Source organism: Pteropus medius, unplaced genomic scaffold (assembly GCF_902729225.1).
Source record: "Pteropus medius unplaced genomic scaffold, Ma_sr-lr_union100, whole genome shotgun sequence".
In the NCBI taxonomy this organism is placed as follows: domain Eukaryota; kingdom Metazoa; phylum Chordata; class Mammalia; order Chiroptera; family Pteropodidae; genus Pteropus; species Pteropus medius.
In genome coordinates, this window is record NW_024340755.1 from 115,182 (window position 1) to 139,799 (window position 24,618).

The window sequence follows — 24,618 nt, forward strand, 5'->3', positions numbered from 1 at the left end:
ACACGAGGAGCTGACATGAGAATGAAACGGCAGGCACCAACTTTACTGCGGGGAGTGCGCTTCTGCATGGGCTTTATATATGTCAGAAAACAATAGTGGCATACTGCCACACATGCAAGATACAATAAGCTGACTCATACTTACAAAAGTTAGACACGGGCACCCTACTACATTAATGTAACATTCTAAATCCGAAGTCCTATCCCTAGCCTTAAGCCTGGATCACAGCCAGACCTGGGACCCACAGAGAAACCTGCTTCTCTCTAAAAATTGCTGAGTATATTTGTATATCTGCATTTTCCCTTTTAAGCCTCATGGAAGCTCCGGACAATCACTCTTTAGAATCCCTGTTCTTGAGAAAGTGATTGAAGCTTTTCTAATTTGGGAGCAAAGGCTTCCTCATGTGGTATATGGACCTCCCCTCTCTTTGTGACTTCTGCACATTTTGTGCCTGATTAGTGCTGGATGCAGCAAATTAGTTGGCAGAAAACCTTATGGAAAACCTTGTTCTGTGGTTTTTACCCTTGTGCTTTTGATTCAGTAGTCATTGGAATACACCTAGCTCTCTGCATACTCAAAAGAATTCCTCAGCTTTCAGGAGGAGGCAGTCAATTGACTAAGGTTTGAAATGCTTTCCTGGACCCATCTATCATATCCTCTCTTCTTAACTAAACAAGAGCTGGGAATGTGTTCTGGAAAACCATAGCATGTCATGGTTTGTTTTTCTTTATATTTTGAAATGTCATTTGAGCTAAATATGATCTCCACTTTGCAACAAGAGAAAGAGCTGTGGACCTGGAAAGTGAAGGGAAAATAGAGGAAAATCCAGACAGGAGGGAATGAATCGAGACGTGAACAGAAGTAGGAGCTCCCATGAACAAAGAGTAACCCGCTCCATGGCTGTTGGGAAAGTCTACTGAAATGGAAAGATCTGTGGGAAGTAAGTGTATTTCTTAGGAGTTCTCAGGGGAAGTCTTCCTCAAGAAACACTGCTTTCGTGAACAGATTAATGTTATTTCCCATCCCCAGCCTCTCTCAGACACCATTGCCTTCTCCGTCTCCTCTCAATTAGTAAGTACATAGTGACCAGAAAATGCCATCTCTGGAGAAGCTGCTGGGTGATCTTCCCTGGGAACAAGAAGTATCTGTGCTGATATAGAAGAGCCAGCTGTAAGGCACTCAAATGGTCTTGCTTTCTCAGACTGAGTGCTGCTGGAAATGGAGTCTAGGGGCAGCAACCTCCCCTGTTGTTAAAAAGGCAAATGAAGGGGCCTCACCTCAGACCTGGGCAGGTAGAGTGTTGGAGTGTGAGTCCTAGGTCCTGTTCTTCATAGGATCCTCAAGCGATGTGTAAGGACATGAAAGTTTGATGAGCAATGGTCAACAAAGTCCTCAGCCTTGACTTCCCATTGGAATGCCTTGTGAGGTTGTAGAACTACCATCTCCTGTTTCCCTCCCCCAGGGATTCCATCAGGAGTCTGTGGCACCAATGATGTCATCGTGGAGTGGCCCAGGGTATTCTACCATGACACCAGGGCTAAACACTGGGAGGATCCCAGAGACACTTCTGAGGACTGGTTACAGGTCTGGACCAGAGAGAAGCCCCCATGGATGGCCTGCTCTGCCTAAGATCTGATAGAAGAGATTCAGTCTATTCCACATTCCCTAGGTGGCAGCAAATTCGTAGGAGTTCCTAGGAGGCAAAGGCACCCAAAGATAGGGAGGGTACACTCACATTTGGCCTCCATACAGGATATCCAGATGTGCAGATTGTCTCAGGCCTCTAAAGCAATGGAAGTACAGTGACACCATGCAGGCCCTCACTGGCCATGGGGAGGCCTTTGGCTCTCACAGGGAGTGTAATGGAGATCACAGGAGTGCGGGAGAATCTTAGAAGATGTAGGAGCATGATCAGACGGTACAGGATAGGTTGCTCTGTGACAAGAGCAAGAAACCTGGGCTCCCCAAAGTCACCTCCACTGAAGCAGATTTTCCCAGTCCGCATTTTAAGGTCAGGCGTCCTCCTTGATCTTTGGACCTCTCACTGTGTCATCTGCTTTGTTCATTCCCACCTACCTGGCTGTATAACTATTGTTCCTCTTCCTTGCATCCCAGGACTTTTTTCCTTTCTTCAAAGGAAGATCAGATTTGGCTTACAGACAACAAGATCTGATTATTAGAAAAAGGAACATGACCTTTGCTGGGGACTCTACAATTTCCAACCCAGTATTGGGCTCAGTAGAGAATATATTATAGAAGGATACAGAAAATTATTTCCCCAAATACTGTTATGACTTAAGTGAATTAGATTTGGTAGTATAAAATTAGATTACTTTCAACATGATAATATTCTCCAATATTTTCTCTAATTGAAAAAAGAAAGTGAATGACACTGATGTAAAAACCCACTATAAATACTACACGTTAGGGAAGATAAAATATGTAATTAAGGCATCAACACAGGCATATACATATTTGAGTGTGTATATCCCTGTGGGAAATTCATGGTGAGTTTGAAGTGTATTTTCCAAATTCTAATGGGCACAACAATGAATTGGAGGTCCTATTAAAACGGGGCTTCTGATTCAGAAGATCTGAGGTGGGGCCTGGCTTCTTACATCAACATTCTAAGCCTAGCACAAACTGCATCTCCACTTCGATTTTCTTCATACATCATACAATACAGTGTCTTCAGTCTTCAAGGGAAAAGTTGTTCAGAATGAATCCCACCTAATATACAAGAGCTCTCAGATCCTGACATCAATAATCAACCCCACAATTTACATACACACTAGGAGTAAAAACATAGCATCAAGTGATCTGATAGTGGAATCACATATTTTCTTTTCAATAAACCTCAAGTACTGTCAATATATAAAGACACACTGTAAGTAATTATACCTGTCCAAGCAGCCATTCCCTTAATACTTTCAAACATATTAACAAGTACATTTTCTACGTTTTTAAACTTCTGCTTATTCTTTACAAGGATTCCAATTTAGAGTGATAACTGAAGTGTTCTCGACTTACTGTTTTCTAATATGAATTGTCTGATATTTCAGATTTGATTTTTCATTAAATACTTCCCAACGTTTCTTTACATCTTTAAAGTTACTTAGCAGCATGAATTCTGTGGGGTTTTCTGAAGTGTATATTTTGGACAAAGACCTTTCACCACATATTAGAAATGTAGAATTTCTCCCCAGTAAGCATTCTCTTGAATATGAAGTGAGGCTGTAAGTCCAGATACAAGGTTTCTCACATTCTTCACAGTCTTAAGGTTTCTCTCCATTATGAATTCTCTCATGTTTGGTAAGATTTAAAAACCAATTAACATCTTTTCCACATTCATTACATTTGTAAGGCCTCTCTGCAGTATGAATTCTCTCATGTCCAGTAAGATTTAAAAACCGATTAACATCTTTTCCACATTCTTTACATTTGTAAGGTGTCGCTCCCGTATGAATTCTCTGATGTTTAGTAAGACATAATCGCCAGAAAAAGACTTTACCACAATTTCTACATTTGTAAGACTTCTCTGTAGTATGCGTTCTCTCATGTTTAGTAAAGTGTGAATGCCAATTAAAGGCTTTGCCACATTTTTCACATTTGTAAGGCTTTTCTCCAGTATGAATTATCTCATATTATTAAGTGAAAGAAGGCAATCTGAAAAGGCTACCTACTGTATGATTCCAACTATATGACATTCTAGAAAAGGCAAAATGATGGAGACGGTAAAAAGATCACTAGTGGCTAGGGGTTTAGAAGAGGGATGAACAAACAAACACAGAGAATGTTCAGACCCAAGAAACTAGTCTGTATGAAACTATAATGGTGGATACATGTCACCATAAATTTGTCCATACCCACAGAATGGATAACTCAACAGCAAACCCTAAGGTAACTTTGTGAACTTTGAGGGATAATGATGTGTCAATGCAGCTTCACTTATGTAACAAATGTACCATTCTGGTGGGGGATGTGGAGAAAGGGGATGCTATGCACATGGGGGCAGAACGCATGTGGGAACACTCTATATCTACTTTATTTTTACTCAGTTTTGCTCTGAACCTCAAACTGCTCTTATAGAAAGTGTCATCCTAGACTCCTGCTTCTCTGAAATATCTGTTCTCAGGTCCATGTGTCTTTCTAGAGGTTCTTTATGCTCACCCAAGAACATAAATGTTTGTATCCACTATTTAACAAAAAAAAACCTCAATAAGATATCACCTCACATATAATTAAAATGACCACTATCAATGAAACCAAAAATACCAACTGTTGGCAAAATTGAGAAGAAATTGGATCCTTATGTACAGTGGGATGAAATACAAATTGGTTCAAACATTATGAAAACCAGTATGAAGGTTTCTCAAAAATTAAAAATAAAATTATGCCACGATGCTGCCACCCCACTTCTTGGCTCATATCCAAGAAACATCTAAAAATGGTCTACAAGAGACATTTCCCATCATGTACATTGTAGCATTATTTACAAAAGCCTGTAACACGTGGAGGCAACCCAAAAGTCCATGGACAGATGAACAAATAAAGAAAACATAGCATAAAACATACAAAAAAATATTACCCAGCCTAGAAATAGAATCGTATCTTCTCACCTAGTACAACACAGACAGACCCTGAGGACATTTTCTTACGGGAAACATACAAGTCATGAAGAGATACATACTATGATTCCACTTATGTGAGTCTTCTAAGGTAGTCCACCTATTGGAAAATTAAAGTAAAATGATAGTAGCCAGGGTTTTGGAGTAAAAAGAAATGACGAAGTAGGGGTTTAATAAACATTGAGACAATTTTGCAAGATAGAAATTTCCAGAGATCATTGCTCAACAATGTGAATATGCTCAATGCGACTGGAATAGACAGTTACAGATGGTGAGATCTTAGATTTTTGGTGACGTGGTTTTTTTTTTGTTTGTTTTTGTTTTTAACCACAATTAAAAATAAATTATATGTAATAGACATGGAATTCTAAAACTTTTCAAATATTATTTTCATTTCAAAAAAGTGTTTCACAAAGAGAATTTAAAAGCATCAGTAAATATGCATGAAATTAAGACTATTTCCATAATGACAACTTCACAGCATAAAAAAAAAAAAAAACTCTGACCATTAACTAACAAAAGAAATAACAAGATATGTCATGAACAAAATTGTGGAAAAATGATACAAATGTGATGAGGATTACTGATTTATAAAATCAGCATTTGAGATTAAAGTACACCATGAATAAGAAACATGCTGAGCAGGGCAGATAAAAAACTCAATGATTACTTTTTGCCTCAAGTAAACTGAAATTGAGGACATTTTCCTAAATGTGAGAGTCTAAAAACTCTGTAACTCTTTTCCAAAGGAGTACATTTGAGAATATTACATCAGCATTTCTGAATCTAAAAGTACAAATTTGACACAGATCTAATCAGAAAGCGAAAACGTACAAGACACATACCAGGCAGCCTGGACAGAACAAGACAGAATGATGAAACAATAGTTTTAAGAAACCAGGTAACAGTGGAGACTTTCCTCTTTGGTAGGCAATGTTCTAAGCTCTTCTATGGCATTAAGTTCTTGACAAATGAGGCGAGGGAAACAGATATCTTAACATATTGTAACATAGATGGATTGAGGAAACACGGAATTGAAATTTCTTATGTTTGTTGATAAAAAGCAAAAGAACATTTCGAAGTGAAACACAGAATGAGGTTTTCTCATTTTAGGATGTGCCTCGGGCTGCGATGAAATTACTGAGTCTGACCTTTGTAGGGCCATGTTTGAAGGCTCCTTAGGATTAGAAATTATAAAGTAGAAAACATGTGCCATCTGTCCCCAGTGCCCCTGGGATTTCTGCACCAAATTCCAGGATTTCCATGACTACCCTCACAAAGTCCTCACATGAGGCAAGAACAGAACTTAAAAAATGGCTTCTCGTAGGATTCCTCAGTATGTACACAGACTCTCACAGTCCCCAAGGCAATGGAAGACCAGGCAGACCCTGCCAGTGCCCACGGGCCAAGGGCAAAATGTTGGTCCCACTGCAAATGTGATGGAGATGACGGGGCGGGTGGAGAGTCCCTAGAGGATATAAGCACAGGACATATTGGAGAGACCTGTCCCTCTGTGACAGTGACAGAAAGAAACCCAGGCTTCTCAGATTCTTTCCACTGAAGCAGAGCTTCCCAAATAATATTTAAAGATCTGGCTTCCTCCGAGACCTTTGGCCCTCTCACCTGTGTCATCTACTTCCTTTATTCCTACCTGCCTGGGTATGTGGACATTGTCTTTCTTCTCTCCACATCCCAGGCCTCTTTCATGTGCTTAAAAAATGTGACCAGGATTGGCTTAGAGACAGCAAGAACTCTTTAGTAGAAAAAGAAACATGAGTTTTGATAGATTCTCCAATTTACAATCCAGTATGTGCTCAGGTGAGAACAGAGGATGTTGCAGAATGTTAAAATATTCTAGAAAATAATTCCCTAAAATACTTTTTCTAACAGCACCTTAACTCTACTAGACAACACATAAAGTTTCAGACTCTGAGTTCCATTTCCAACTACATAATAAAGACTTTTTTTCTACACCAGCAAACCCCCGATTAGTTTATTGAGAGCCGCCGGGATCTGAAACTCTACCAAAAAAAGCAGAAGCTCCCAGGAGATGCTGTACTGATGAAGGAAAAAAATCCTTGCAGGTAGGGTAGGAGTTCTGGAAGGAAGTCTTTCTTACTCAGGGAGACCAGGATCCTATAGGCCGCCAGCATCACATCCATGTACAGTTTCCACTGAGCTGGATCCAGGCAATCCCATTCCTCGAGAGAGAAACCTATGGCCACATGTGTGAATGTCAACCATCCCTGAAAGAAAGGACATTTACCAAGTGGTATCGGGCAGAGTTGATATTGTGACCCAATGTGAAAACAGAGTTAAGAGAACTACTTTTGACCTAAGAGAGTATCCAGAATTAAACAGTAAGATCAATGTTCTAGCATATTTTCTAACTCTGAGAATAAAGAATGATGTATAATTCACTGAACCACTGAAGAGACTTTGCTTGCCTGAAAGGTGAATACTAAAGTTAAGGCATTCAAAAAAGCATATGGATTTTCGACTATTGTCTTTGTATCATACAGAATGCATTGTGTACATTTCTCAACTGGAAAAGTCATGACAACTTAGAAGTGTAAAGTACTTTAAAATTTTAACATTCATAACAATGAAAATCAAAACATGGAGATTCCGATTGAGGAGTTCTGGAATGGAGCCACCATTTCCACATTTTTAACTAGCTCACTTTCACTCAGTGACGCCAATGTCTTGAAAATTTACTATATCCTAGATAATGTTTTAACAGTTTTTTATATATTAATGTATAATGCATATAAGTAACATGAGGACATTAATGTTCCTCCTCTTTAATGAAAATATTTTCTGAAACATCCAGTAAATGATAAATCTGGGGTTTTCCTTTCAAAAAAAAAATACAGACTGATACACATAGACAACCTTCACAGACGCTCATAGTAGTTTCTGTAACTAAAAAGAATAGTGATAACTTAAGCAAGACTAGCTCCAACAATGTTAACATCTTATGCACAGACAGACATATCAAAACTAAATACACATGAAAAGTGATACAGAAAAGAATGATCACAGCCATGAAATCAAGATTATTTTGCAATTCTGTAAATCTCATAAATCTATTGCGGATGATACTTTTTGTATTTTATAAACACGAGAGGGAGAGGAACACACAAAATAATATAAAATCAGAGCTATCATTTCTTGGCCTTTCATTTCTTTGAAAAACTTTGCATTTCATTTGTGCTGAGCTACCCAATAGACATTTAATATACTTGAACATACATTATTAATATGATTCTTGTAAACGTTCTTGAAAGTACAAAAAGTGAAGTAGGATATGTCTGTGACAAGTGTGCAATGTAATAAAGTTTACAGGAACAAGGCCGATCGATTAAAGCTTCCACTTTGGAAGCCAATGATCTCACTTTATTTTTGTCCGGCAGCAGAGGGAGGAAGGTGCGAGAGACGTCATTGGCCAGGTGAGTCACGTGGATCATATGGCCTGGGCTGCAGCGGCTGTGAGCCAGTAGCCTGGATTCTTTATGTACAACAGGGCCCATTAGTTGAAGATGAATGAAAGTTGTCACAATGAAAGTTTTCGAACACTTATCATAGAGGATGACTAAAACCACTAGGAGAATGACTGCATCCAACGAGCACATAGGTAGCTGCAGATGAAGGTTCAAATCCTTAGCCACGGTGTCTAAAAATCCTTCATTGCCTTAAAACCGTGGCATGTAACATTTTGAAGGAAAAATGAAGATTTGGTCAAGAAAACATGAATTGAATCGAATGACAAAAGTAAATTTATTTAACATTAATCACCTCACAATAAATTATGTAGAATTTACATGTTTAAATACTTTTTATTGCTAAGCAATAGTCCGTTTTCTTTTTTAAAGGAGCAATTATCTCTATGAAAGGTGAACGCCTTCTTTTTCTAAAGCAAGAGAAACTATGATAAAAAGGGAGTTTCCAAATGAAATGTGATAGTTTTTACACATCTTTCAATAAATCTCTCCAAGATCCCTATTAATGATAAAATGAAAAATATTTACGGTGAAGAGGAACATCAACCAAGTGAAAATCGGGTAGTATAAAATAAATGGAACAGGTGACCAAAGCACATGAAAGGACCCATCATCACTGCTGTGATAATACTGGCAAAAATAAATTAATAAAAATATTATTATCTGAATCTGATCATAAAATAACATTACTTTTATGTAAATTTCAATCCACACGTAGCTCTTGGGTTCTGTAACTCCAAGCGTGCATTGAAATAGTAAGTCTTACCAATCTAGTCAGCAAGTATCTTTTGATTACTTTTTTTCAGAACACTTTGAGCTACTCTGACCACTAATACCATCATGGTCAACCCTGCACTTTCCTAATCTCGTTCTATAGCACTAAAAACTACACTTCTCTTCTTCATGTTACCTGAGCATCTGACCCGCTCCTTAGGGATTCTGGACATGGATGCCTTCCTGAGTTGGTCTGTCACAAGTTGGATGTTTTCAATAGCTGCGGATCATTAACTCCCAATGAGAATTCTTCATGCCCTTAGGGAGCCTGGACGGATGAAATGCAGAGAAGGCTCTGGACAGGGACAGAAGTAATCTCAAGAGCTGACCTTGACTCTCTTAAGGAGAAAGAAAGAAAACAAGTAGTTGAAAACAACCTCGCTAGACAAGAACATGAGAAGTAGGAAATCAAAGGTCTCAAATCATAAATCTACCGATTTTAGGAGAAAAAGTGGACACAGCCTCTGACCTGGGACGGAACCGTTTGCCTGAGAAGCAGCCATTTCGTCCTCATCCTCCTCCTGTTCTGGGTCATTTGCTTGGCTGATGTTATGTGAGGAATCACGGCTGCATGTTGGAATGTTTCTTCATGGGCATCAGCTTCTCCCTTCATCTTCATCTGCTTCCCCCACACTCACAGGCAAAAGGACACTGAAATGCTGAAAAGGCCACTCTCTCCTGTCCATTGTCACAGGAGAGAGTCTGGTACAATGAGCTCCTATATGAAGAACAAACTGAGTCTTTCTTTCCTGTCTTCCTGTCCTCTCCCCTCCCATGGATATCCACAAATTCCCACAGCAATGAGAATAAGGGCTGTTCTCTTGCCCACCACCCCAACCCAATAGGGAATCCTGTTACCTCCCATTGACCAAAGCCTGCTGTCATCTCTCACAAATGTGTCCAGGAGCCCTCCTGACAACTTCTGGCCTCACCTTAGAATCACCTGGAACACCTCATTAAAACAGTGATGTGCCACCCAGACCAGTTGTCCAATCTGTGGGGTGCTGGGTGCAGGCATGTTATGTCTTAAAACTCCTCACATGATCTAGTAGCAACTCAGATGGGAACCATTTAGCTTGAATGAGCACCAGATTCCTGGGAGATCCGGGGCCACTCTAAGACTTTATGGCTCTGCAGATCTATAAGGTGCTCATGAAATGGCATCTTTTAAGTGCTCCCAGGTGGTGCTGACCTTGCTCCCCAGACCTCTTTTCCAGTAGCACTGGGCTACAGGTATCAAAATTGGCACACCTGAGACCTCTGGTGATGTGAGGGGTGGGGTGGGAACTACTAGAAGTCCAGGATCCCTGGGTGGATTTCCTGCCTCTTTTCCAGGAAATCAAAGAGAATTATTTTCAAAATATAAAATAATGAACAGAGATTTTGGTGCTGAAAACCTTAAAAAACTGTGAGCTGTGGAAATATGCTGACCAAATTACTTCACCATAAATGGATGGGCAGTGTAGGAACCAAGTTTCAGGTTGATCCATTCCTTCCTTCAACATTTTCTTAGCATAGACAAGAGGGACTTGAGTGCAACAGCTCCTTTGTAGCTCCCAGCTCACTAACTCCCAGCTTCCTAACTCAGGAAGCTATGTTCTGACAATGTGACGGCGCAGAGACTTGAGTCTGGGGCCAAGGGAATGCTGGATGGCCAGGAGAAACTCCGGAGAAACTGACCACAAGAACACCACCACTCCTTACACAGAAATGCAGAAGTAGCTGATTATCTCCCTTCTAACCTTTTACTTCCATACAGGTGTCGAAACCATTATTCCACCTGCCCAGTTCCACGGTTTGCCCGCTTTACGACCTCTCTGGGCTGGCAATAAAGAGCCGTGGGCCACCTTACCTCACAGCGCAGGCGCGAATACGATTACCAGGCCCGCCACTTTCAAAATGGGCCCGTTTCATGCAAGCCCACTGTGTCCCCAGCTTATAAAAGCAGCCAGGTAGAGCCGGCCCCTGAGTCAGTTCCGAGGACCTTCCTTTTGAAACGCTGTGCTGCCTTCCTTGTACTAGAGCATAAGCTTAATAAAATTTCTCTGGAAATTTTTTCTGACGTTTCCTTCCACTTCTATTTCTATGTTGGGGAATAGAGGAGCCCAAACGCAGGTGACATTATGATCATCCAAGTGCACACCGAAACAGCTTAACATTATTTATTAAGTGCAAATAGATGTTTCAACATATGATAAAGAGTAGAAAAAAATGCAGAAATTATAATCTAAAATAAAAACAATTTATTAAAAGAGAAATCAATTTGGAATATTTTTAAATGTGATGACTTCTAGGGTCAATATTTTTCAAAAAAATTGAGACTACCTTATATTTATAAAAGAGTAAGACCTTGTTAGATGTCAGCAAAACTTATTTCAAAATTTGACATTTACAAAAAAGCAGAAGTTCAACAGACTAAGATTTATCTCCATATACTTCTTTAAAAAAACAATGAATCAAATGTAGATTTGGGAATCTTTGGATAATAGTTTTATGTAGATCATATGGTATTATGTAACATTGCCAATCTGCCAAATTGTCATGATAGAGATTTTAATGTGGACTCCCATGTTCACAAACAAATAAATTCATGGCCTGTGGACCCTTTTATCAAACTCAGAATAGTTTGGGAAAATCCAATTATACGTCAATATATATATATATAAATTTATTTTGTTTGTAGAGTTTTGTTCCTTGTAAAATTCACAAAGCAGTAAAACGAACATAATTACAAGGAAAAAGAGAATTTCCTCAATTGCTGGAAATTTTTAATGTGTCTCACTGTAATATCATTATACTACAGATGAAAATTATTAGATTATTAGATTATTAAAGAAGTCAGAATTATTGAAGACTTCAAAAATTTGAAAACAGAGGAACTAGTCTGACCTGGTGAATTAATCTGAGTCACAAAAACGACAACCGTACATTTTTAAGCACACATGGAACACATAAGATTTACCACTGTTAATTTTTTACAAATCAGAACTTAAATAAAGAGACTATATAGGAAAGATTATTATTCTAGAGGGAATGTTCTGAATGCAAGATTTACAAGGGTCTCACGGATCAGACAGAAAATGGTTTTTCTTTTATAGGGAAGGGTTAACGAGAGTAGAAAAAATAAATTTTAAAAAACATAAAAAGACCCAAAGATATAAAGAACAAATTGATGGTTGCAAAACATGAGTGATTGGGGAAAGGGAATAAAAAAATCGAATACAAGAAAATAAATAAAAAAGGTATATAACAACAACAAGAGAATTAAAAAATTTTTAAATGCAAAAACATGATAGCAGGTGGAAGAGGTAAAGGTAAAGCGCTTGAAGAGTTGGGGTAACTGCTCACCTCACAAGAGATTCTTGGGGGTAGAAACTAGTCCAGTAACAGACACGAGGTACGAAGAATGATTTGTGACAAGTTTGCTGAACGTGTGGAGATAAACGAGAGGGCCTAATACCACACTGATCTGGGTGCCGCTAAAATACTGCAGTGTGATCCTCACTGAAGATGGACCTATAGTTTTGTCTGATTTGCCTGACATCAAAACGCCCATGACAGAACTCTCAAGATGGCTTTCATATGTAACAAGTAATCTCCTAATACAGGTACTGACAGCATCAGTACCGATATGCAAAACAATGTTTGGACAGAGTTCCACCCTGTTCCAACAAATGGTCAGAAATGTAAATTTAAAAAAAGAAAAGAGATAAAAGCTTTCAGAGTGAATATATGAAAATCTCTCCTTCCCTCTCCCCCGCCCCAAAGTCCTCATTGTATCTTTCATGTAAATTATTTCACTGAGTCCAAGCTCATAAAAGTTTCATCCTTAATTACTGAAATTTTCTTTCCTAATTTTACCATGTTTTAACTATGTTTCTATTTTCACATCTTGTAAATCAAGAAGCCATGGGTTGCATTTGGGTACGAATAGGCCATAAATACAACACTATGGTGTATATTCATAAAAGGCAAGCAGGTTTTAGAAGTCAGAGTCTGGAACTGTACAGCTAAGGTATTCTGATTATCACCTCATAAATGTCATGAGGCAGAGTGTGGAGAGAAAAACCCAGGGGCACATGAGTATACAAGCACTAAACTGTGTTCTTTGATCCAAAGAAAATTGTTATAGATTCCATTGACCTTGAGAGCCCAAGGTGCACTGCTTGTTTATGTTATGAACTACCTGATAGAGGTGAAATAAATCAGCGTTGGTACAAAAAACATTAATTCACTTACGGTTAGAAAAAAATGATTAAATTTTATTCGTTAAAACATGAGCATTAAGATATATTCTAAGTAAAACTAGCAAATACCAGCACTTCAATATGAATCACACACATGCTTATACTGTTCCGGTTCTTTTTATGTTCTCCTGTCAGGTAACTGCTCTTTCTACAATTTCCAAGCATAAGACAAATTTTCCATTCATCTTTGATATAAAAGTTATTGCCATTCTATGGAGACACTCTCCACTTGCTCTGCATTACTTCTACCACATAATCACCCACTAGTCACCTACCAATCTCCTCCCATGACAAGCCCAGATCTTTCACGTCTGGACCTGCTGTTTTATGGTCAGTTGGTGGAGACTTCTTTCCTATGACCAAAAGTAGCCTGTCCAGAGACGGGGCACTCTGACCCTAGTAAGTAGAAATACTTCAAACATAGTTTTATGTTCTCTGCCTTCTGCCATACTAATTCATACAATAATGAATGTGATATTCAGTGCCCTTGTTATTCCAGGGGACAAGGATATAAATGAACCATGCCCAATGAAGTAGGTGTTTTCATTGTATGGACTGCTTCCCAAAGACCAGCCCGAAAGGCCTGGAAAATAGGCATAAGTTCGACATGCTTTGGACTTCAGGTTAAAAGTCATAGTCACATAGTTTTTCTCAAGAAAGTGCAACTAAATATTATAACACTAAAGGTAATGAATGGGCTGTTTGTACACGTCCTTGTTCCTGTGATACATCACATGTCCACAGTATTAAAATTGTTGGATTTGTAAAGTTTCTGCAGTACGTAACGTCTTAATTTCAGAGAGCTGGAGACTTAGTTATTCCTAGCATGAAATCTGGACTGTGGGGTTGGTAGGGAGAATTGGTAAAAAGAAAAAAATGATTAACTACATTCATTACACTTGCACAAATTCTTGGGTGAATCCTGAATACACACTGTTGCTTACTATTTCCATGTTCAGTATATTAGTTTCTGTCCTCCTTTAATTCTGTCATTAGTTACCCCAAAACATAAACATTTGATGAAAAGCCTTAAGTACATTTGTAAATTTACTCTCCAAAAAAAATATCTTCTGATGTCCGTTTTCACCTTTGAGTAAAAGCATTAACACACACGTTACTTTTGCGAGGTTTCTTGAAGATGTTTCTCATAATCTGGTATCTAATGAATTGGGAGACCTGGATAAAGGTTCTGACACATATTCACATAATTTCTCTTCACTGTGGAGTCTCTATTCTTACATAATACCTGAACTCTAATGGTTTTACCACACTCATTGCAACTGTAAGGATTCGCTCCAGTGTTTCCCAACAGTTGATCTTGGATAAACACTTTGCCACACATTAATTTATGTAGGATCTCTTCAGAACTTATATTCTTATAGTAAGTAAAGAGTTCTAATTTAAAACTTTGACATATTCATGGCACATGCAATGATGAGCTATTTGGTGAATGTAAGGCAATACCTAATAGCCCTGCCACATACATTATATTTCTAAGGCCTCTCACCAGTATGGGATATCTGATAGAAGTAGGCTTGAACTCACACTAGAGGCTGTGCCAACCTCAATACATTTTAAAGTTTCTTTATGGTATAGTTTCTCTGATGACTCACAAGGTGAGATTTCTTACGGAAAACCTTGCCACACTCATTACATCTGTAAGGATTTTTCTCCTGAATGGATTCGTTGATGTGTAGTTAGGCTTGAACGCACACTGAAGTCTTTGCCACACTCATTACATTTGTAACATTTCTCCCCAGTATGGATTCTTTGATGTCTAGTTAAACCTGAATGCACACTAAAGGCTTTGCCACACTCATTACATTTGTAAAGTTTCTTATTAGTATGGACCGACTGATGGTAACTGAAGCTTGAACGCAACCTAAAAGATTTGCCACATTCAGTACATTTGTAAGGTTTCTCTCCAGTATGGATTGTCTCATGACTAGTTAGGCCTGATCGCAAACTAAAGGTTTTGCCACATTCTCTACATTTGTAAGGTTTCTCTCCAGTATGGATTCTCTGATGTGTGGTTAGTGCTGAATGTGCAATAAAGGCTTTGCCACACTCATTACATTTGTAAGGTTTCTCTCCACTATGAGTTAACTGATGGTAAATTAGGCTTCCACGCACTCTATAGGTTTTGCCACACTCACTACATTTGTAAGGTTTCTCTCCAGTATGGATTCTCTGATGTGTAGTTAGGCCTGAATGAACACGAAACTGTTTGCCACACTCATTACATTTGAAAGTTTTTTCGCTACTATGAATTACTTGATGACTAGTTAGGCTTGCACGCACACTAAAGTTTTTGCCACACTCATTACATTTGTAAGGTCTCTTTCCAGTATGGACCAACTGATGGTAAGTGAGGCTTGAACGAACCCAATAGGCTTTGCCACACTCATGACATTTGTAAGGCTTCTCTCCACTATGAATTAATTGATGGTGAGTTAGGCCTGAACGCACACTAAAGGCTTTGCCACACTCACTACATTTGTAAGGTTTCTCCAGTATGGATTCTCTGATGTACAGTTAGGCTTGAATGTACACTAAAGCCTTTGCCACACTCAAAACATTGGTAAGGTTTCTCTCCACTATGAATTATCTGATGACTAGTTAGGCTTGCACGCACACTAAAGGCTTTGCCACACTCATTACATTTGTAAGGTTTCTCTCCAGTATGGAGTATCTGATGTTTAGTTAGGTTCGAATGCACACCAAACTGCTTTCCACACTCATTACATTTGTAAGGTCTTTTTCCAGTATGGACAGACTGATGATAACTGAAGCTTGAACGCAACCTAAAGGCTTTGCCACACTCATTACATATTTGTTAGCAAGGTTTTTCTCCAGTATGAATTATCTGATGACTTGTTAGGCTTGCACGCACTTAAAGGCTTTGTCACACCTATTACATTTGTAAGGTTTCTCCTCCCGTATGGATTCTCTGGGATGTGTGTTAGCTGATTGAGCAATTCAAAGTTCCTTTGCCACACTCATTACATTTGAAAGTTTTTCTCCACTATGAATTATCTGATGACTAGTTAGCCTTTGGAACGCACACTCAAAGGCTTTCTACACACTCATTACATTTGTAAGGTTTCTCTCCCAGTATGGATTCTCTGGGATGTAGTTAGATTTGAACTCTCTTCACCTAATAGGCTTTGCCACACTCATTACATTTGTAGGTTTTCCCACTATGAATTAACTGATGGTAACTAAAGTTTGAATGCAAACTAAAGGCTTTTTCGCTTACCATTACATTTGTAAGGTTTTTCTCCATGGATTCTCTGATGTGTAGTGTTAGGCTTGAATGCACATTAAAAGGCTTTTGCCACACTCATTACATTTGTGTAAGTTTCTCTCCACTATGAATTATCTGATGTCTACTTAGCCTTGCACGCACACCAAAGGCTTTGCCACACTCATTACAGCTGTAAGGTTTCTCTCTGGTATGGACTATTTGATGTTTAGTTAGGCTTGAATGCACACTAAACACTTTGCCACACTCTTTACATTTGTAAGGTTTCCCTTCAGTATGAATTATCTGGTGGCTAGTTAGGCCTGAACGTGCACTAAACTCTTGGCCACACTCATTACATTTGTAAGAATTTTTCCTGCACACTTTCAGGTCTTTTGTCAGTACTGAAGGACGTCTAGAATCATTCCTATATACAGTACTAACGGTGGCTTGGACTCTAGAAAAAACTCTTCGAAGTGGAGAAACAAAGGAAATATTGTTGATAGACTTCTCGGCTGGATTACATTCATCAATGTTCTCTTCAGTATGAACTATCTCCGTATCAGCCCGATGTGACTGAAACCTTAGTCCAAGCCTATTTTCAACAGGCTCGTGTCCAGCATACTCTCTACCATGCTCACTTCTTCTGTCAGTGAGATGTTTATTATGAGTTATAGGCATTCCTTTGTGATTGCTTTCATCATCTCTTTGCTGACAAGCAAAATCAAGCATATGTTCCTGGGTTTTCCTGAAGTAAAAATCTTTGATCACATGGCTTTCATATCTTCCAAACATCACTGATTGGAATGCTCCTTCTGTATTACCAGGTTTTGTTGCTTTTAATTTCTTGATCACATATGGAGAACATCTATCTACAAAGGAAAGAAATTCCATATTTACCCTATTAGCTTGTAAATAAATGTTTCATATAGAAATCTAAAATTACACCAAAAGTAAAGCTATACTGAACATAGTTATGAAACTTCCCAACATGACCCTCAAACTTCTGAAATAATAAAGAAACAGGATTCTTTACAACAAAATAGTGGTCACATGCAATTCAAATTAATTTTAGGGTGGCCTAGTTTAAACACCCTATGATAAAAATACTCAGGTCATGTAAACTTAAGTTAGCTTTCAAGAAAAGAATATTTTTCCACCATGACTACAAAATACATACCATTTGTCAATAATATGTTATCTCATAAGTGTAGAAAAACATACATGATACACATTTTTACCTAAATATTTGACATTAAGGCTGAAGAATAAGTAGTACACTGTAAAGATAAATTACACAAAGTATTGCCTAAAGAATAATCTGAATACAGAGCAGTCTAAAATTAAGCAACAAATATAACACTGAGAAAATTAAAATGTCTATAAAACATTTAAAAAAACAACAGTTTTAAATATCAGTTATAAGACTATCAACACACATGAAGAAAATGCATTTGAGAACATCAACAAGCAGTGCATTTTAGTTATATTGCGTAATACATGCTGAAAGAACATCATCTGTATATCATAATAAAAAAAGGATCCTAGGAACCCATGAGAAAACCAGCAATAAAAAACAGGTAACCATATTACAGAAAGTTAACTGTCGATCTCTAAACATTCTCTCTTTTAGAAGGAAAAAAGAACTTCTGTTCTAGAAGGAGCACACGACATGAGAATTGGAAACTATCTGGGGATCACTGATATCTAAATATCAGATCAGGAAGACACATAACTTCATAGAGAACAATATTAGAAGATGTCAAAACTCACCATGAAAATTTTATGACTGCTACAAAAAAGCCAATCCATAGAGGGACACAATATGTATGCACGGCCATTTAAATATATGGTACATTGGCCAACAATAGATATAACAGAGAGTCTGTGCTTTGAAAATTGATTAAGGTGAGGGAATATGTTAGAAAATAAAAACACAGAATATGATGCAGGCAAAAGAATATCTCATAAGAAAGACACCAGGAAGTTGATATGTCTTGTTAAAGAAAAGTAATTTTTGAGTCTTCAGTAGAAAAGATGCAATGTCCTAAGCCATCTAACGGCACTAATGTATTTTGAAAATTCTTGTGGGAAATTAGCAAAATACTTTTAAATAACAGCAGTAGACTCACAGGGTTTATGTATATAACCCTCGTTTACATAGGAAGTGACAGAAACAGGATTGGAATCTGGTCCTACAGACATAGCTGACATGTTTTGAAGCATGACTGCCCACCTGGCCATACAATCCATTCTAAAAATGGTTTCTGAGTCATCACCCACCGAGGCTAAATCATGAAGAGATAAAAAATATGAACATACCTATAACTTGTAAGGAGATTAAATGACTAATCTAAAACCATCCAACAAAGAAAGGTCAGATAACATCACTAAAAAATTCTACTAAATGTTTAACAAGAGCTAACACCAATCTTCCTCAAACACTGTGTGATGCAGCAATTCCACTTGTGGGGGCATATACAAAAAACTAACAAGAGGATCTCAAAGAGATGTTTGCATCCCTGTGTTCACAGAAGCATTATTCACAACAGCCCAGATGTAGAAACAACTCACATGCCTACTGAGAGAGGACTGCACAAACAAAACGCTGTAAATACACACAATGGGATATGATTCAGCGTTCAAAATTAAGACACTTACCCTGTCATTTGCTACGATGTAGATAATCGAGGACATTCTGATAAGTGAAACTACCACTCACGAATAAGACAAATACTATATGATTCTACTTATAAAAGGTATCTAAAATAAACAAATTACTAGGCATATAAAGGAGAATCCTGTTTGGCAGGCTCAGGAAAAAGAAGAAAATAGAAAGAAAACGAGATTCTGGAAAAAAAAGGCTGAGTGAGAGATGTCCTCAGATCTCTCTCCTTGAAACAACAATAAGCTGAACACCTAAAACTGAACGAAAACACCCAAACTGCACATCAGCATGTCTGAGCGTGGGATCAGCATGTAAGAGCTACCACAGGTCAGAACCCAGTGTGTCGGGAGGTGGACTGGGACAAATAAAGATGCTACCTCTCGCAGCCGCTGGAGCTCCTTGCAGAAGGAGGGCGAGGGGAGAAGGTGCAGCAACTTCCCTGAACAGTCTTGCCTGAAGTGCCAGGACTTTTCTACATAGCTGGCAGCAGGGCTCAGTCATCAGGGCAGAAAGCAGAGAAGTGGGACGGGACCATAGGGACACAACAGTTGATTTCTACCAGCTACGGTTGCAAAACCGAGGCTGAGCCGCAGCTCCCAATCCCCAAACCTCAACCCTCAACCCAGAGGGCCAGTTCTTCCATACCCTCCGAGACCTATCACCACGGATAGGTCTATAAGAGCTATCACCCAGGGGAATCTGAGCAAAAGCTGCAGAGACTGAAGCTACCTCTCTCAGCCTTTGGAGCTCCCGGCAGGAGAAGGAGGAGGGGAGAAGGTGCATCGACTTTCCTAAAGAGCCCTGCCTGGAAGTGCCGGGACTTCTCTACACAGCCAGCAGCAGGGCTCAGTCATCAGGGCTGAAAGCAGGGAAGTGGGGCTGGACCACAGAGACTCAACACTTGATTTCTACTGGCCTCATTTGCAAAACCGAGGCTGAGACACAGCCCCCAAACCCCAATCCAGAGGGACCCTCCCCCCATACCCTCCTAGACCCATCACCGCGGAGCCTCAGGGAAATCAGAGCAAACGCTACCAAAACTGTTGCTAACACTGACAGGGAATGAAACCGACAGTAGCGAGTGTGATTAAAATCTACAAGAAAATAAACAATGTTAGGCTCTCTATAAAAAGCAGGGATCCAAGAGGCTTAGACACCACCTACTAGAAACCAAAAGAAAAGCGCCTTCTTTTCAGCAGACTAAAGAGAGACCTTTATATAATAAATCTCCTTTCTGGAAAAACAACAGAATACACTTCCATTAATGCCCAGGCACAGAAATAGTCTATTAAACACCATGAACAACCAAAGTGATGAGGCATCTCAGAAAGAGAAAAATCTCCAGAAAATAAGCTAACAGACATAGAAACATGCGACTTAAGTGACAAGAGAACTCAGGATGGTACTTCTGAAAAAACTCAATGAGTTCCAAAACGAGTCATATCAACAATTTCAGAAATTGCAAAAACAGCTAGATGAGCAGAGCAAAGAGACTGAAACCCTCAAAAAGAACCAAATAGAACTTCTGGAGAAAAACACACTGTAAGAGTTGAAAAATGAAATAGCAAGCTTGGGAAAGAGAGTTGATCAAATGGAGGAAAGGATCGTGATAGCGAAGACAGAAATCTAGAAATAAATCAGAAGGAAGAAGAGAGAAACTGAGGAATGGAAAATAATGAAAGAGAAATACAAGAACTAGCTGATATCATCAGGAGAGGAAACATAAGAATAATGGGCATTACTGAAGGGGAGGAATAGGAGCAGGGAGTAGAAAGCATTTTCAAACTAATAGGAGACGAGAATTTCCCAAATCTAAGGAATGAGCTGGAACTTGGAATTCAAGAAGTCAACAGAACACCCAATTACCTCAACCCAAACAGGCCTTCACCAAGACACATTGTATTAAAGTTAGCAAAAATCAATGACAAAGATAGAATTCTCAGGGCAGCCAGGGAAATGAAGATGGTAACCTATAAAGGAAAACCCATTAGATTATCATTAGACTTCTCAGCACAGACCTTACAAGCCAGAAAGGAATGGAATCAAATATTTAAGCTTTTAAGTGAAAGGAACTACCAGCCTAGAATAATGTATCCAGATAAGCTCTCCTTTAGATATGAAGGAGAAATAAAGACCTTTTCAGACATACAAAAATTGAGGCAATTCTCCACTATGAGGCCTGCATTACAGCAAATTCTGAAAGGGGTCAGCTCACCTAAAACAAAATAACAACAACAAAAAATACATAATTAGGAGTGAAGTGACTATCAGGCAAATGGAAGCAGAGGAGTGCAATCCTTACTAAGAACAGCGCATTGTAACCTCAAATAATAAGAAGAGAATTGCTAGAGCAAGATAGTAATGAACATTCAGCATACATAGAAACAAACCGAGATAACAATGACTGAAAAGGGGAGGATTCAAAGATCCAAATTTGCAAAGGAGAAAGGAGATAAGGCACACAGAAGAAAATGGACAACTGTATATATAACTATCCTTTATATATTTGTAATGGTAACCACACACCAAAGATTCAGAGCTAAAGTATATAACATAAAACAAGAAGAATCAGAGGCAAAACCCACAAAAGCCAACCAAAATAAAGAAAACAGAAACACAAGGACAATGAAGCAATGGAAACACTGAGCTACCAGAAAGCAAAAGATAAAATGGCTATAAGAAGACCTCATATTTCAATAATCACCTTGAATGTAAATGGAATGAACTCACCAATAAAAAGGCACAGAGATGCAGAATAGATCCAAAAACAAAACCCAACCATATGCTGCCTCCAAGGACACATCTCAGCTCCAAAGACAAATACAGACTCAAAGCAAAAGGGTAGAGAATGATATTTCAAGCAAATGGCATTCCGAGAAAAGCAGGAGTAACGGTACTAATATTGGATGAAACAGACTTCAGAAGAAAAAAGGTAAAGAAAGATACTGAGGGAAACTTCATAATGATAAAGGGAATCATGCACCAAGAACAGATAACACTTATTAATATCTATGCTCCCAATCAGGGAGCCCTGAAATATGTAAAGCAATAACTAACAGAACTAAAGGGAGAAACAGACCAAAACGCTATCATAGTAGGAGGCCTAAATACTCCACTGTCAGATATGGACAGATCATCCAAACAGAAAATCAATAAGGAAATAACATCGTTAAATGACACATTAGACCAACTGGACATAATTGACATATACAGAACCTTTCATCCCAAAACAGCTGCTTATACATTCTTCTCTAGTGCACATGGAACATTCTCAAGAATCGACCACATACTGGAACACAGAGATACCCTCAAGAAATATAAGAGGTTTGAAATCATACCAACCATATTCTCTGATCACGTTTTCAAAGTAGAGATCAATTGCAAAAAGAAAGCAGGAAGAACCACAGATACATGGAGATTTAACAACATGCTACTGAAGAATAACCAGGTCAGAGAAGAAATAAAAAGAGAGATCAAGAGATACAGAGAAGTGAATGATAATGATAGCACAACATATCAAAACTCTTGGGATATGGCAAAAGTGGTCAGAAGAGGAAAGTTCAGATCATTACAGGCCTATCTCCAAAAACAAGAATGAGCCCACATAAACAACCTAAGCCTTCATCTTAAAAAACTAGAAAAGGAAGAACAAATGAGGCCTAAAGTCAGCAGAAGGAAAGAAATAATCAAAATTAGAGCAGAAATAAATGAAATTGAAAACGACAAAAAGACAATAGAAAAAATAAATGCAACAAAAAGCTGGTTCTTTGAGAAGGTTAATAAAATTGACAAACCCCTGTCTAGACTCACTAAAGAAAAGAGAGAAAGGACAAAAATAAACAAAATCGGGGATGAAAGAGGGGAAATTACGACAGATACTGCAGAAATAAAAAAGATCATACAAGAATACTATGAAAAAGTATATAACACCAAATTTAATAGAAGAAATGGACCGTACTTATAAAAATACAATCTTCCTAGACTGAATCAAGATCTGGAAAATCTAAATAGACCGATCAGCAGTATGGAAATTGAAACAATCATCAAAAACCTACCAAAAAGTAAAAGTCCAGGAACAGATTGGCTTCACCAGTGAATTCTACCAAACATTCAAAGATTTAATACCTATTCTCCTCAAATTCTTCCAAAAAATCCAAGAGGAGGCATTACTTCCCAACTCATTTTATGAGGCCAATATTACTGCTACCAAAACCTGGCAAAGATAACACAAAAAAAGAAAACTACAGACCAATATCTCTCATGAACACAGATGCAAAAATCCTAAATAAGATACTAGTGAATCGAATACAGCAACATATTAAAAAGATTATACACCACGATCAAGTGGGCTTCATCCCAGGGGCACAGGGATGGTTCAACATACGCAAATTGATCAATGTGATCTAACAAATAAACAAATTAAAAAATAAGAATCATATGATTATATTAATAGATGCAGAAAAAGCCTTCGATGAGACAACATCCATTTATGATCAAAATGTTTAACAAAACATTTAACATAATAAAGGCCATTTATAACACTCAGTCAGCATTATACTTAAGGGTGAAAAACTAAAAACCTTCCTTCTAAGGTTAGGAACAAGGCAAGGTCATCCACTATCACCAGTTATTCAATAAAACATTGCAGGTCCTAGTGAGTACAATCAGGCAAGAGAAAGATATAAAAGGCATCTAAATAGGAAACGAAGAAGTCAAACTGTCACTATTTGCGGATGATATGATTCTAGGCCTAGGTGCACGCTATATGGAGTTCAGATAGAAAGACGAAAAAAAAATAGTCTTCATGTCTGTGCTAAAGAATGCAACTTCCAGAACATTAGAAAATTTGCAGATATTACAGATGCTATAAAGAACAGTAGAAAAGAAGTTTTTAAAATGAAAAAACTCAGGTAAGTTTCCTGAAAAATACAATGAAATATTTAAGAATTAATTCAGTAAACCAATGCAGACATCGATGGTTAGAGACAGGGTGAGTATTATTAGAAAAGAACAGTTAAAGGAAGAAGCAGAAATGTAGTAAAACTAACAAAAAAACTCAACATATTATGGACAGAAAACATAACACATTCTGTAGAAAAAACAATAACTCATATAAGTATGAAAAATCAATTTGCTATGTCTGAAATAAGCTTGCACAACAGCACACACAAGGAATGAGAATCATGGCATGAAGGACAGCTCAGTCAGTAGCCTCAAGGACAAGAGGCTGCGAACTTGGACAATGTTCTCCCAGAAGAAATTCTACCCTGATTAGTACGTGTGTGCATGTGGTCCATGTGATCTCAGTGTTCCAGAGAGATGCTTCCTGACACTCCGCAACTGGAAACAAACTGAAAACACTTATCTGTCCAGCTGTCATAACACTTTCTATCTCAGTGTCCTGGTACATGCTGATCACTCTACCGGGCAGCTCTAATAGCTGCTTCTGTGCATAGTGGGATAATATTGCAACACAGAGTCAAAGAATCTCTGTCAAGCATTTTCTGGGACCAAGGACACTCATTTCATACAAGAGCCCACCAAGAGATGTCCA

The 24,618-nt window shown here is 38.3% G+C and overlaps 1 pseudogene; it reads right to left on the reverse strand.

The window, feature by feature from the left end:
- Positions 1-3,203: 3,203 nt before the first annotated feature.
- LOC120581692 (zinc finger protein 160-like) overlaps positions 3,204-24,618 on the reverse strand; it is a 37,017-nt pseudogene continuing 15,602 nt past the window's right edge.